Source organism: Varroa destructor, unplaced genomic scaffold, assembly GCF_002443255.2.
Source record: "Varroa destructor unplaced genomic scaffold, Vdes_3.0 BEIS01000003.1, whole genome shotgun sequence".
Taxonomy (NCBI): Eukaryota; Metazoa; Arthropoda; class Arachnida; order Mesostigmata; family Varroidae; genus Varroa; species Varroa destructor.
In genome coordinates this window covers 4,100,196-4,115,003 of record NW_019211456.1, presented here as the reverse complement: position 1 = coordinate 4,115,003, position 14,808 = coordinate 4,100,196, and the positions used below count along the sequence as shown (strand labels likewise).

Here is a 14,808-nt window from a genome sequence, read left to right as displayed (position 1 = left end):
ACAATAATAAACGTTCTCCGTTCAACATTCTGCACCGCCGGCGCTTCATATATCGCCCGAGACGAAACTAGTATTTATCGTTTTTTTTTTTTTGCCTCAGTCTGGACAAAGGATTGATGAGAATCTTAGATAATATACCAATATTTCGCTTCATAAAAGATAGCAATTTGGTAAACTAGATTTGGCTTTGTAATTTTTTGGCTATTAATGTATATTTTACAAATATTGCTTATCTGAATTTGTGTAGCTACAGCATCTACAACATAATCAATATCTTGGTATCGCCGAATCTGCAAGAGATACCGTATAATTTTACATGTAAAGATAAAAAAAACATGCTGAAGATTGCCCTCTCTATCGTAATTGCAAAACGATAGCGTCTTTTTGGTAGTTATGTCTATCTTTGGCAGCTTCAAATGTAATAGGGAATACTGAAAGGGAAAACACGATCCTACGGAAGGGTAATCAGTTCTCAATGAGTCATTTAGGCAGTCGGGAGAGGTCGATATGCATCGTAAAATAACGGCTAGAATCTGATAAAAAAAAAAAAAAAAAGAGCGCTTATAACAACGGTTAGATGAAATAGATTCGATACCAGTAAGACGATTTCAACCATGTTTGTTTTAAATAAATAGGCCAGGGCTATTCACTATTGATTTTTATTATCGATTATGAGTCTTTCAAGATCGCATTGTTATGTATACAAGAAAAAAAAATAGCCGTATGTGCCGAATATTAAAATAGCCAATGTGAAGCTTTTCACAGACTACGCGCCACTAAACGTGGATCAATATAAGGAAAAACTTCTCAGCTGGAAGGATTACATAGACAGAACCGGGACATCTTGCCCAAAATGTTCTATTGACAGTGATGGCCGTTTTACTCCTTCGCAAGCAATTTCTTGCAGCCATTAACAGTCACGCAGTATCGCTGCGGCGCGCATCAACTTCACTTTCGGCGAGGCGACTATTTTAAACAATGAAGAAGCTGCTAACGTTACACTGGGTTTAAGCTATAGACGCTACCCTCATGGCCGCCGAGTTTCTTTGTTCATTTTCCGAAAATCGTTCTCACACAAAGAAATGATAGCAACTGGAAAAGTGTTCCTGGCTGGTAGCAAAAGTCTTTTGAGTATACACGCGTGAGGGTTTACTATTGTTCACAGTCTAAATGATAAACATAATAAAAAGTATAGCCTCGAGCTTGACTTCGATCCGAACCGAGCCTAGACGCTCACGAACTTAAATGTTAGCTATGAGAACCTACTTATCTTAGAAAAACGTGGGGAGACCGACCTGTATTCGAAAGTGTTTTCACTCGTTTAAATATTTCTCGGTACATCGAAGGTAACTGCTGAAAAGGTGTCTGTAACTTCTTTTATGAATAAGCAAAGCCTATGTATTGACGATAAACTTCTTGAGTCTTTTCTAGAACTGATCTAGAACGTTTACAACGAGAAATCAATGGAGGCAAATGCTGTTATTTGAAATCGTCTAAAGCTAGACTACATGGTTCCTTAATAATTAGTACCTTATGGTTAGAGGATAGGATCTTTTTATAACTAACTGTGGCCGAAGCAGGAGCGGTTTATCGTCGGCTATTTTGACCGTATGTATATCCCAGAAGCTCGACATTTGAAAGCGGCGATTTTAGCTTACGGAACGAGCACATTTGGGCTTTGTAATTTTTGAACGCACTGTGGAATATTATATTAGGACGCGAAATTTACTTGAGTGGTCTGTGGTTTTTGGGGAGATACTTTGCATTTCGCCGGCAATTTTCATTAGTGACCTATTTGCGATACTGTGCAGTTTTACACAGAAGGATGCATAGTAGTAGCGAAGGAGCGATGTGACGGACGGGTAGCACAGCTGTCTCATAATCTGAAAAAGTCAGATGGCAGATTTTCGGCCGATAGCCCGTCGGATCTAACCCCGCGAGACGCAAATTCACATCGCACGAAACTTTACGTCGGCAGTTTGCAAGAAACCTCTGTCTTTTTATTTCTCTCTGCTAAGACAGGGACGCTATGCAATATCGGTGCTAATGATGAACTTCACGCCGAAGTTACCGCAAAAAAGAAAGGTTCACACAAAGCATTTTCTATTTATTCTCAAACACCTATTGTTGCTTGTTCAATACACCCAAAGATATCGCTAGTTTCAAGTGTCAAACGGAGATCAGAACCAAGGTTACAAGAGTTAATATATTCAATCTAAATACCTGGTAAGATAATCTTCACGCTGGGAGATAGCGTATTGATGGAACTCGTAGCTATATAACATTGAAGTCAAACAAAGCCATTGTAAGTTTTGGAACTGAGCTGCATTATAATTCTGTTCTGTGATGTTTTCTGAAAGCATCGTAGTCATCCAACTTTATTATATGCTCAAGCCAGTGAGCAGCTGGTGAAGTATTATGCCCGTTTCCTTCACTGGATGCATGTATCCCAAGAAAATTAGCGCCGATTTTACGCGCAAAGCGACGCAGTTTAACTTAAAACAGGTCTACCTGGCCTAATATCTCCGAGACAGTGTCAAAAAGATTCAAATTGTACAAACGTGTAGAGCGCTTATATTGTTTTTACTTACATATATATATATATATATATATATGTATATATGGGATGAGCTAAAATGTAGGGTGCTAGAAATGTTTTAGCTCAGAAAGAGTCTTGCCCTCCACGACCAGTATCGGCCTAATCATGAACATGTTCGGCCGAAGGCCCAATCCTTCCTTACAGGGTATGTAGACAGTGTAGCAGTCCTTCGCGGTCCTCGCAAAAGTCAAACAAACGTATCGGTTGATTTTGCACAACAAAAGAGCTCCTTCTAAAGTACCGTGGACAGTAGACTTGCAAGTAGAAAACGTGAACGGGACATACTTTAGAGCGCATTAGCATTAACATTAACGCTATTGGTTGCTCATGTGTTTTCTTTCCTAAATTACTCCCTTTATCACTTCGGAAAGTGTTTTGTTAAACCAGAACTTCGGCATATGATACATAGTAACTTGGTGCAACTGTAACAAGCACGAGGGCATGCGGAGAAACCCTAAGGGTTATTTCTGGTAACTGCGTTGATAGTAATTATATTTGTATTGACAGGCCACCTCTCCAAATCGTTAGTTATAGTTTCGCCACAGAGAAGAAATATGCCCGGGTTACCACATCTTTTAGGGGGCGATCTGAACAAGGGCTTAATACAAGTTCTGGATTGTTTATCATTTGAATTGTTTAACTATGCATTAGACTCTTTGACTTAAGATTAAAAACGGACTTCGTTCGGCGTAACTTTGAATACGAGCCCGAGGTCGATGCTCATGACAAAACCATATATGACCCTGAGAAAAATTTCACTAGAAGCCCTTCAGGAAGCGCTGCAGAAAGTGTGGCTCTGCAATTAAATGTTTCGCAAACGAAGGGAAGGCGCACTGTTTTTGCGTGAGAGGCTTCACTATCATCAGTTAAACGTTGCTAACTCGATATAAACAGTAGACTCCTATAACAAACGGTCAAATTCGGCATGTTGAAAATCGTAGCTGTTAGGTCATTGTTTCTAGGGTTATAACAGCAAGAAGGTGAAAGGAACCAACTGATTATTGAGCAAGTGACTCGATTCAAGGGAAGTAGGGCAGAAAAGCTTTCTCACATATTTTTTGATTGTCTCCAAAATTGACAAAGATGAGGGCTATCTGCTAGCTATACCTGTAATCGTCCTTTCTCATCTTGCTTAGTCTTGAAACCCTCGACACGGCAGGTCCAGTGTTGATATTACATTATATACTGAACTTTGCTAACCTTTCATTATAATGGAAGACATTTCGTGATATTTATTTTCGAAACGATTTCATCTACTTCCTTGACCGATCATATTCTGCTTGTTTAACATAAGAAAACACATTGAAGATAGTGACAAATCCTAGACAACAATAGAAGCTAACGACAAATCCTCTTCACAGATTCATTAGTGATGCTGAATTGTGCTCTGTTATAAATTATCTTGTTATCGTTAAATAGAGAATGGAAATAAATCTTCAACCATCGTCTGTTTTGTGTCTAGTTCGTATGTACGGTACGCAAGGTCATGCTATTATTGGTCCGTAGCTCGTCTTTATTTAGACATAAATTTATTAACAAGGGACTTGGCTGTGCATGCTGGGGGCATTATAAGAGCTATACTTGAATGCTTCAGACTTCTACTCAGTACTCTACAGTTCGCGCTAAAACGATGTTGTATTGAAGTTTCTTTCGAATGAGATAGCTAAGGCATTTTCTAGCTAACTCGATTTGCTTTGGGTTAGCGGTGTGAAATCCTTTCAAAGATAAATAAACCACTGTCTAGATATTGATTAACGTAAGCATGCGCGACAAAGGTGAGCTTGCCGAATTGATTTGTGAGATTTTACGGAAGTGAACGTCAGCCTCACCTGTTTTCTATAAAGCACCTATATAATGATACCTAAAAAATACACTAGTTTAGCATAATAATGAAGTAGTAATAGGCGTCTCACAACGATCTAGGCAAAATGAAGGTTATTCTCCCTATCAGCATTTCTGGCTTCAACAGATTTCCGAGAGTCGGGTCACTTGACTGGAAACACTGGCGACATCACTCCGAATTTACCACTGAAAATGATGGCACACCAGTTAAACGATATCTTTATGAGTAATTTCTTCCAGCACGTTTGTTAAACGAAGTCGTTACTGCTTAGTCGTGATTAGTTCATTATCCTGACGGAAGACGAAACTATAAGTTTCGTCTACCAGCCTCCAAACGTAATATTCCCCTGGTCATAAATATCAATTCACTGACTTTTTCTCTTACAAAATGCGCAAATATCGTCTCGGTCTTCTGTAGGTATAGCAGGGGTCAAAAAATCATCGCTTGTTTTGGCATCGTAGAAAAACTCTATGAAAATGCTATGGATAGCAGGCCGGGTAAACGGGAATAGTAAACGGGAAATATAGGCGGATACCCTATAATCTATAAACCTAAACTCGACTGTCGATGATCCTTTTGATTCCGCTTTGGGACACAGATATAGGTATTAGGTCGTTCGCAATGTTACCATGGCGACTTCGTACGATCGAAGGTAAACGGGAGGTTATAATGTTACTCAAGGCAACAACGACAGGGCCACCTGCCATTCGAAACGAAAACAGTCTTCTGAGTAGAATGCCAAACGAAGTTGCGCGTGCTGCAAACTACAGCTGCACCAGCAGCGAGAATAATACAGTGAGGACTTAAAGGCGATTTCCACCCTCAGGGTCTAACACGATGGCCGTATCAGTTCCTGCTGCCACCGCGTAGGGTGCGACCACCAAGCGTTGCCATACAATACGCATAGACAAACAGACAGATCGGGCAAGCAGTGGTCAAACAAGCCAGAGCCGTGAGGGAGACGCTCGACCTCAATGATGCTGGTTCTATTCGTTCAGAATAATTGTTACGGCAGCTGGTGCCTTGAAAGCGGCTGGCGACAACCGCGGCCACGGTGCTATTGGCAACAGTGGCATCTACAGCAGCAGGGCTATCGTTCCGGCAACGAGCGTTGTAGCAGCAACGCTATAGCCGAGGTCTAAAAGGTATCCGGTCGTCCTCGCCGTACGGAACGAACGCTAAGAAGGAAATGGGAAAGTGAAAAAAAAATTAGTAAAAAAAGAAGAACGAAGCGATGATGGGATGAACAGATAGCAAATAAACCACTATTGCATTAACTGCGATACCACAGTCATTGTTGACACTGTTATCATTTTGTTGCCGTGCGATCTAGCGACATTGTCTATTTGACCCGGGAAGAAAGATGGCTTACGAACACAAACAAGAGACCGATGGGGTTTCGAAGAAGGAATTAGCGAACGCCCCGAAGTAACGGCAGCGCAGCTCGTGTAGCAGCTATTTCAACATGACGTGCCGTGCAAAAGACATTGCTGGCTGCTTGACTCTGGAAGCAGGGAACAATAACCGAGACGGGGCGTAGGTACCGTTGAATACTTAATATATATTATGAGCGCTACGTTGAGGAAAATGGTCATCTCCACGACCGCTGTTGCTATTGCGGCAGAACAACTAACACAGATACGCGCTCACACGCAAGTACCTGACACCAGTTTCTCTGGCCGCAACAATACCAGCTACGATGATGATGACTACTGCTGCTATCGGCCTGTTACGCCGTTGTCCACGGTTTACGTGCCGTCAGCTATCGTAGCGAGAAGTGTCCACCGCAGGCAATTACCTGGGGCAGGATGAAGGCAAGTAAAAGGAAAAATCGTTGCTATATATTTTGTGCTGAGTAATTTTGTTCTAATAATGCCTTGCATGGTGGTCACTGTGGCAGGAGGATCAGGTAAAGAGCGTAGTTAGTTGATAATGGTAGCGAGCGGCTATAAATGTATCCATTCGTTGATGAAGAGAGGATGTTTTTAGCATTAGCTTAAGGATATCTGTTTCGTTTCTTAGCATTAACGTCGACGTCATTTTTTTTTTATATGAGATGCGCTGATCTGTATATCTACAAGGATTATAAGGATAATAGCGGTGATTTATAGTGCACTGTATTTAAAATGCGTCTAGGCATCGAGCGGGTACGGGTAACTGATTGCCTTTACTCAGAATACGTTTTTAGCTATACCTTTGTGACCCAGTACATAATTCGAACGAAAAGTAAGCTGGGCACGCCCTTTGGCAATCACAATTGATTGAACTACAGAGCACGTATCGAACAGGAGTGATACGATCTAAAAACGCTTATCATATACTGTATGTAAATGCAGTCTGCGTGACCGGAAATAGCATAACGATTTCAAAAAATTAGCCCTTTGTTTGATAATATACACTTCAAAAGTATATTTCGAAGGGCAAATGTTTAGAATAGAGAGATAGGTCTCACCAATACAACACGCTCATCGACAGCAATGAACCATCTCATTTCGTCGAACCGAAGATCTTTGTCTCATACTATCCAGTGTAGCTAAGAGCAACTAGCTTTACAAAACTAAGTTTACCTTACGTTTAAAATACTTTAATATTTTTAGAACAACTTATGCCTACTTTGAGGTGAAACCTACGAGTATGTCAGATACACTGCTATTACGAATCAATATTACCGATTTTGTACGAAAAGGCGTCCTAGACGAGACGGTGTCGTCTTGAGCAGTGACTCAAAATAGTGAATAGGCCTTGTTACTAAGGGCGACGCCAGCGAACTAACATCCTTCAATTCGAGTGTCGCCTATTCCCAATAGCAATATTAATGGCAGATAATAACTAATAACAATCATAATCGTTTCCTGTAGTTATCGCATAAACTAGCTGTTTGAACAACGAGCTCCCCACAAACAGTTTATGTGTCGTTCCCGTACAGCACGGAACGCCATAACATAATTCAAAAAATAATAAATGACAAACGTATAGAGTTACTGGTTACCTTTCTGGTCGGCATGGATTCGGAGAAACTAAAATCTGAACTATATTTGCCATGTTCCCGACCTGTCCTCTTTCCATTATTACGTAGGTCAGTTCTTATCTGTTTTGTGTTGAGGAAATGCAAGCTCCTTTTCTATCGGCCTGTCTATTCCAATGAATGGTTGTGACGGGGTCTAAATTTGGTAATAATTTGATAGATCGACGTCGCGTGTGGGTTTCGTCCGCAAAGTCAATCACTTTTCCCGACACGACCCAGCGTACGATGCGCTGATCTGCCCCAGCAGACGGGTCCGCTAAGGTCTGAGTGGCCGGTCCCGTCGCAAGCAACTTGAAACAGTACTACTGGCACCAGAATACTTCGATCTCATTAATTGATGCCTCGCTGTTGACCAGCCCGTTCGCCGACGTCAAGCGTACCATTTACGCCATCATTCGCTACTGCGACAGCGTTCCCTCGGTGCGGCAAATACGCTTTTGTTTTTAGGGCCGTCACTGCTGTTGTTGTTGTTGTTGTCTTTACAACGACGTTCCGTTGACGCACCCTGCTTTTATCGGACATAATTCAGGGGATACGAAACAATGGTAGGAAGTACTGCTAAGCTGCATCACAAATACACGAGCATGTACAATGGAAAAACGAGCGTACGATGCCAGAGGATAACTAATAGATCTCTCGTTCGACGCAAATGCGACACAATGTTACGAACGGTAGACATAGGAGCAACCATGTCGAGCAACTGCCTAGTATATTAAGCACTGTAAAAAAGAGCTGGCTATCACCTGGAAACAGGCAAAACTCATTCTAGACCATTAGAATAAAACCAAGCATCATCGTTCGCAATTCACCTGCACCGATGAATAGATGGAATCAATTACTGCGTGATAGATAGCGCATCGTTTAACTGACAAATCAGGGCTATTTTAGCAGTCGAAATGCCGCTATACTTTGTATTGTATGGTCGAAAAGGTGACGCTTAAATACGTTTCAGGGAGGAACTCCCGCATCGAAGGAAGCCGTTCGAACTTAAGGGCTTGATTTCCATTCAACTCGCGCACGTATAAAAGGAGGCTTCTCCATTTAGCTCTAGCCGTAGCGGTCTCATAGTTAATGAAGCAACTGTCACACGCTATTATTTGACTCCATATAGGTAAAGTACCTTTGTCTTCTCAGCTTCTTATATAGGAACATGCAGTTCGGTAACATAACTGTAATCCACAGATGTGATCCCAAGATAAGACAAACTGCTGTCCCATACAGTCAAAATAGCTTTAGAAATTTTACTTAATGCATATTCTTGTGAAAGACATTGTGGATCGATTGTCTGTTTTCGATGATAATAGTAATATCGCTAGGAAGAAAAGTAGATGGTTTCAAAGAGACAGAAAATAAAAAATATATATATTTATCGAAAAAATTGATATAGATATCGAAAGTATTTAGCTGGAAAAGTTTTGTTAGCTTTCTACGGCTCTGATCATGTTAACCGTTGCCTCAATGCAGTTATGTTTGTTACCAGCAGATGGCGCTGGGTACGGCGAAATTAATTTAGTATGAGTGTCCAAACGCTTTTCTTAGCTGGTTTTATTGAAATTTTAGATTTTCAGTAATGTGGTTATTCTAATAACGCGATTTTAGTGGATTTTTCCTTTTTTATACACAGCAGCAGCAATGGGCAAGGATTAGGAGAATAGATGTGCACAAAAGGGACCTTGAGTAGAGGCTCGGCTGTCAAAGTTCATTTTGAAGACACTATGCGAATGCGTCGCATCGTGATAGAGAAGAGTGACGGATGGACCGGCCAAGGTTCGAATGTATTGTTTAAATAAAGATATTACTTTTATACCTTATATAACGTGTTGTTACATTTTTTACAAAGCTTTTTTTAAATAGTTTTTCCCAAATGTACGATTAAGGCGTGTCGAAAATGAGCAAAACGCACCACTCTTCGCTGCCTGTGTTAAAAGTGTAATCCCAACATATGGCAGGTATGATAAATCAGGTCTGCTCGATGGTGCTACAGTGAGCGATTAAGGCCTTTATCGGTACTTGAACTCTCAAACGCATAAAATTTGTCATGTACGGCGATCGAACCGCGGCGAACTTTGATCGATCTGAAAATTCGACTAGTGCGAGGTCGCCTAGTTATTCTGACGAAAAAAGTTCACTCTGGTTAGTAACTTCTATTTATATACAGCTGGTTGCTTGCAGCGTATACAAGATAATCTATCCTATACACATCACAGTAGTAATTTAGGCATTATATGTACACGGGAGGTAGATCTGACGCGTGACTACACATAACATCATGCCGCTAAACGCTATCTCACTGAGGTAATAATAGTTATATCTCATGACGGATGCAATTTACATATACAATTATAGAAAGTGGGTACTATTCTACGTTGGCCTATCGTGGGAAACGTAAATTTTGCAATGCGTCGCATTTGAATACGCAACATAATCTCCTCGGTATCGAAAGGTTCTTTTGTCCGCCTGCACTTTCCTCATGCCCCCCGCTTAACATTATCGTCTCTGCTTGTGGCGGCCTCTTTTATTCGGCTTACCCTTAACAGTTGCACCGTATAACACGGCCGATCAAAGTATAATCGTTTCATCTGGGACACCAAGTCGTCAATGAAGTATGGTTATTTTTATTAGGATATTACATGTATGCATTATTACCTAATTCATCTGCTCGATAAATGCTCCTGGAGTGCTTTGAACTTTTTTAACATTAGATACGAGTCCCCACTGAATAACTTCAAAGTGTTTGTTAACACTTCGATTGATACTTCTCTTCTTGTTGTTCTGTGAACTGGCGTTCGAGTACCCTAAGTGCAGTGCCGAACAATATCTGACATACAGAGGAGCAGTAAATGGCTGTACGATGCAGCGTTGGTCCCATTCGGATGGGCCGATTCGAAATTAAACCGCGTCAAAATATTTATTCCGCAACTATTTAAATACGAAACGCAAATGGTCAGGCGTCTTTGGCCTGGTAGATATTATTATCGTGCACCAACGACAATCGCAGATATGAACATCTGTACAAGCTATTCTATTATACAGATTATCGTTCCTGTCATTTAAGTGGGCCAAAACGTCCTGCTAGAGTTATCTGCAGTCGCCTGGCAAAAATAACTTCTCTAATGAGCGTAATTCACGGCCGCAAATCAACTACGGGGACAATAGAAGCTCTAGAAAACTTCAAATATAGCAAATAACATGGCTTAACTTCGTAGGTGGCGCTTTCTTCTCCTGTGGCTTCTCGTTGCATTTAGAATCTGTGCTTGTTACGTACTACAGATTAGAGGCATCAAGGTCGGACGTTGACCCACAGCAGATCTGACTGACGCGCACCCAACGAAGAAAATTTACGTAAAGAACAAAACGGCATATTTCCAACTGGAACCTACCTCAGCGCATTACTCGAAGCTCTTAAGGAGTGTTCGTATTGCTCTCGTATAGCTACGAGTGTATCCAACTTGATATATTGTAAAAACTACCAACACCGATATTTCGATATCCAACGTGAAATAGAACAGCACGCATGTAGTTCACTATATTTATATTAGGGCAACTATGTTGGCAACAATTTACACCCGTACTCAGTTCCAGTATTATTTCAAGCTTATGTAAAACGTAAAACATGACATTCACAATGGCACACACACATTACGACGAGACATCGTTGTTTCTCAAAACTGTTTGGCAAGTCGCTCATAAAGACGGGGCAAATACATGCGACCAAGAGGCCTCACAGTGTCGAACCCTACAGCAACCGTTATTTTTGTCAATGTCGCTCTGACGAGGAGCCTACGCGGCGGCGTCGAAGACTACTGCAGCCTGAGCCGTGGCGAGAACGGAACCACAACTACATGACGAAAATAGTCTGTCGATGTCTGGGATCCGCTCGCCCAATGCGATACAATGGAATGCGCCCTCGCGCGTGCCCGACAAGAACAACGGCCAACCGTTAGTCCCTTTCCCCCTCACTAAGTGCCTATAGCAATAACGGTCCCCGCCACCGTCAAGCCTGAAGCGATGCGATAGCTGTTGAAAGTTTATCTGAACCAAGGGCGCAGGGCGCTTGGATGCTTCTTTTGTCTCCTACAGGAGAAAACTTAATTTTGTCATGTTTTGGTAGGATTCAGGTGGAGTTCAAATAAAAATACATCTCTTCATACAATAGCTAAACCAGGAGATAATAAACAGCGTCAGCGCAACGCTTACAGCGATAGAACATGATGACCTATTCTGTGAAGCTGATCATGAATTTGACGGCAGCCGAAATTCGTCTATCCTTATACCGGTAGGTTTGTTAAAGAAGAAAAAAATGTTTGAAATATAGAGCCGTTCAGCGCGAAATGCAACAAACATACGAATCTCATATTTTAAAATGGTGTCACTTTATGACGGTGTGACATTTTACGGCACTTTTTTTTTATACTCGAGACGTACTTGTAATCCTTCAAATAGGAAATCGTTCACTCGAATGTCATCACGAGGCTTTTTAGTAAGCGAATTGCAATGAGCCGTTGAGATACTATTGAACAGCTATGGATATGAGTTCCATGTTGACAACGTAGCGACGGTAGAAGCCTGCCCTTGGTGAAGGTTCTACTCTTAAGGACATCATAAGTTAATAGTATCCGAGCAAGAAACTTTAATCTTGGGAATAAATCTTGAGGAAGACCCTTTACGAAATTGAACAACGAAGAGTTAACAGCTGTTAGACCCATCTCAGAGCAAACGGGTGTTAGCACTTAAGTTTGTTATATGTTGAAATAAATTAGTTGTTTACTTCAATTAAATAATAAAGTGAACGATGAATGCTGCATGATTCGAGTAAGGATGAAAAATACTTATGCGGAGACATTCGTTTCTTTCTGCCCATATATTCGCGATTTGCGCCAAAACATCGATTCCATGATCCGACCGCAGGCAGAACATAACTGTTAAGCAAACGTGTAGTTGCAAACGTTTGTGGTGTGTGTTTAGTGGCCTGATACAGGCGTCGTCCATTACAGCTTTATACGTCCTTCGTGTAAGTTACGGCCAAAGTTTGCTGTTATTGATTGGAGGACGTAATGTTAAAAAAGTCCGCATTAATAAGAGATGATCAGTAAATGAAAAAAACCGTGCATCTTGCAACGAGAGTGCTCGCTCGACTTCGCAGCGTTAGAATCGCGGTGGTAAGGGGACAGGGGTTTCAGATGGAGATCCTCTAGCTCCCAGCATATTTGTCAGACATAGCTTTTAGAGATGAATACTTTCTCTAAACACTGACACCATCTTAATTAAAAAATTCATCAAATTCATCGAAATTGCATTTCGAGACTTCGTTTGAGTGCTAAAAATTAAAATTAATTATGTCACATTTCATACCGAATGCTACCCCCCGTTGTTTTTCCTAATACGTCGCCACTTTTTAGGTATTAATGAAAGTCTGATCATGCTGGTAGTTATTTATCGAATTGTCCGACTGACCAAAGAAAGATGGCAAGCTAAGGCTGCCACGTTCGCTAGTTGTGCTGCAAGATTTATAAGATGACACTGTTTTAATGTAACTTATATATGTACATTGTTAATATAGACTAAATGTTTCAAAAATGTTTAATTCAACTTTTATAGAAAAGAAGTACTTCAGGCGGTTAAGTCTCCGGCACGAAGCGAAGGCAAGTTATTGCCGTGGAGTTTTTTTAGATTAGTATCAATTGCAACTAATGACTTAGGGTTCAATTATTTGTTTGTTAATTATTGCGTCTTGACATGCTTTTTCCTCAAACGTTTTCTCTCAACATTATCCTCTATATCCAATTTAGCAGATCTTTTTAAAGCTTTAGATTTCAACTGATATTGTTTGTGCTGAGACGAAGGAAGCATTTGATGACGTCAGAGGCAAACGTTTTTTGAAGTCTATACGTATCTTTGTCCCTGCCACGCTGCACCGGTGAGTTGTTTAACACTAGAGACACATGAGGTGCTTTAGGCTTGAAATTAACTGCAGATATCGAAAAGGGCATAGTTTCGCAAGATGCACTTGGAAACATCACTTACGCTAGGAGTGAAGAATGCCACCGATACACAGTTTTAAATAGCAAGAATCTACCTAAAGAGAGAGGAAGCCTATGCTGACAAAATTGAAGGAGCTGCTTCAGGTACCGAATAAGTAGAGATCCTTATCTTACGAAGGATAAGGACTACAACGTGATTAGTAGAAATGCGTACATCCTGCTGAGGCTGGGGGGGGGGGGGGGTGGATCGTAACGTTCCGCAACAAGGTTCCAGTAAGCATGCAAATTAGCCTAGAAAAACAGGATATTGGACAAAGTGGACACTTACTACTAGATCTAGTTCGCGCAGCCTCAGCAGGCAATGACACATTTGAAGTATTATCTTATAACAAGTTACAGCCTTCAATTGAAGGATGTAACTTGTTATAAGACCTTGACGAGCTTATTAAACCGAGTTGCCCAGATAAAGCATTTATAATCGTTGCTCAGGATCCAGCATATAGAAGGAGAGCATACCCTTACGCATGCATATAGTACAAGAGGAAGAGCAGGTGGATCAGGTCACATGGAGAACTATGTTTTCACAATTTCAAGGCCAGGTGGTGCACGTTTTCCTTGGAAGAAATAGGTTACAAAAAGTGTACAAGAAACAGGAAAGATGAGTAAACCTCATGTTAGATTCTAATCCTGGCTCCCAGGAGAATCAGCAATCGGACATGGTTGCTAAGACCCCAACAATTTGACTCATAGCAATGATATTGGGATTAGGAAACTCCGTGAGCGCCTGGTTGAGAAGCACAACCTAAGACCTGCGACCATTATTGATAGACCAAATTGGAAGACGGGCGGGAGCGGTAACAGGCGGTAACAGCGTGCAATGACCATCACCTTGGTACATAGAGAAGAAGGATATTTTTACGCTGACACCCTAAAAAACTGCAAATGGCAGAAGACTACAGTAAGCACAACGCGGCAATCACCAAACTTGAATAGTTAAGAAACGGAGATGCATTCCGTAACAACAAAAACGGTAAACGGCAGCACCGTCTCTGTTCTGGAAACTTTAATAAAGAACGTTAAAGCTAATGCTCAGATAGTTCCCTCGGCTCCTTGCGATCCCTGAATGTTATCCGCGAGGACCTATTAAAACTAACAGACAGTCAAAGAATAGCGATAGCTGACCGGCATAAATATGCTCGCAATCATGAGATAGGCTTCTTACCCATAGAGAGAATGGGTGTTTATGCCGTGTTGCATGAGGTACCAGAAAATAGGTTATATATACTGCTAGATTGCAAACGTGATGCGGTAAGATGCTACAGCTGTAGCGTACTTAGACACGTGGCAAGGACATGCGCAG

The 14,808-nt window shown here is 41.2% G+C and overlaps 1 protein-coding gene and 1 long non-coding RNA gene across 3 annotated transcripts in view; one reads left to right on the top strand and one right to left on the bottom strand.

The window, feature by feature from the left end:
• LOC111247524 (uncharacterized) overlaps positions 1 to 11,289 on the bottom strand; it is a 60,044-nt gene extending 48,755 nt beyond the window's left edge. Inside the window, exon 1 of the mRNA XM_022798548.2 lies at positions 10,848 to 11,289. The gene's annotated coding sequence lies outside the window, so the exon portion shown is untranslated. The remainder of the gene's footprint in view (positions 1 to 10,847) is intronic.
• On the top strand, positions 5,676 to 9,277 carry LOC147756409 (uncharacterized). Of its 2 annotated transcripts, none has more exons than XR_015324054.1 (3): positions 5,676 to 6,256; positions 8,420 to 8,578; positions 9,092 to 9,277. It is a non-coding gene; the product is annotated as an uncharacterized LOC147756409 (long non-coding RNA). The 2 variants fall into 2 exon arrangements; XR_015324055.1 differs by having other exon boundaries at positions 9,067 to 9,277.
• Positions 11,290 to 14,808: the final 3,519 nt, after the last annotated feature.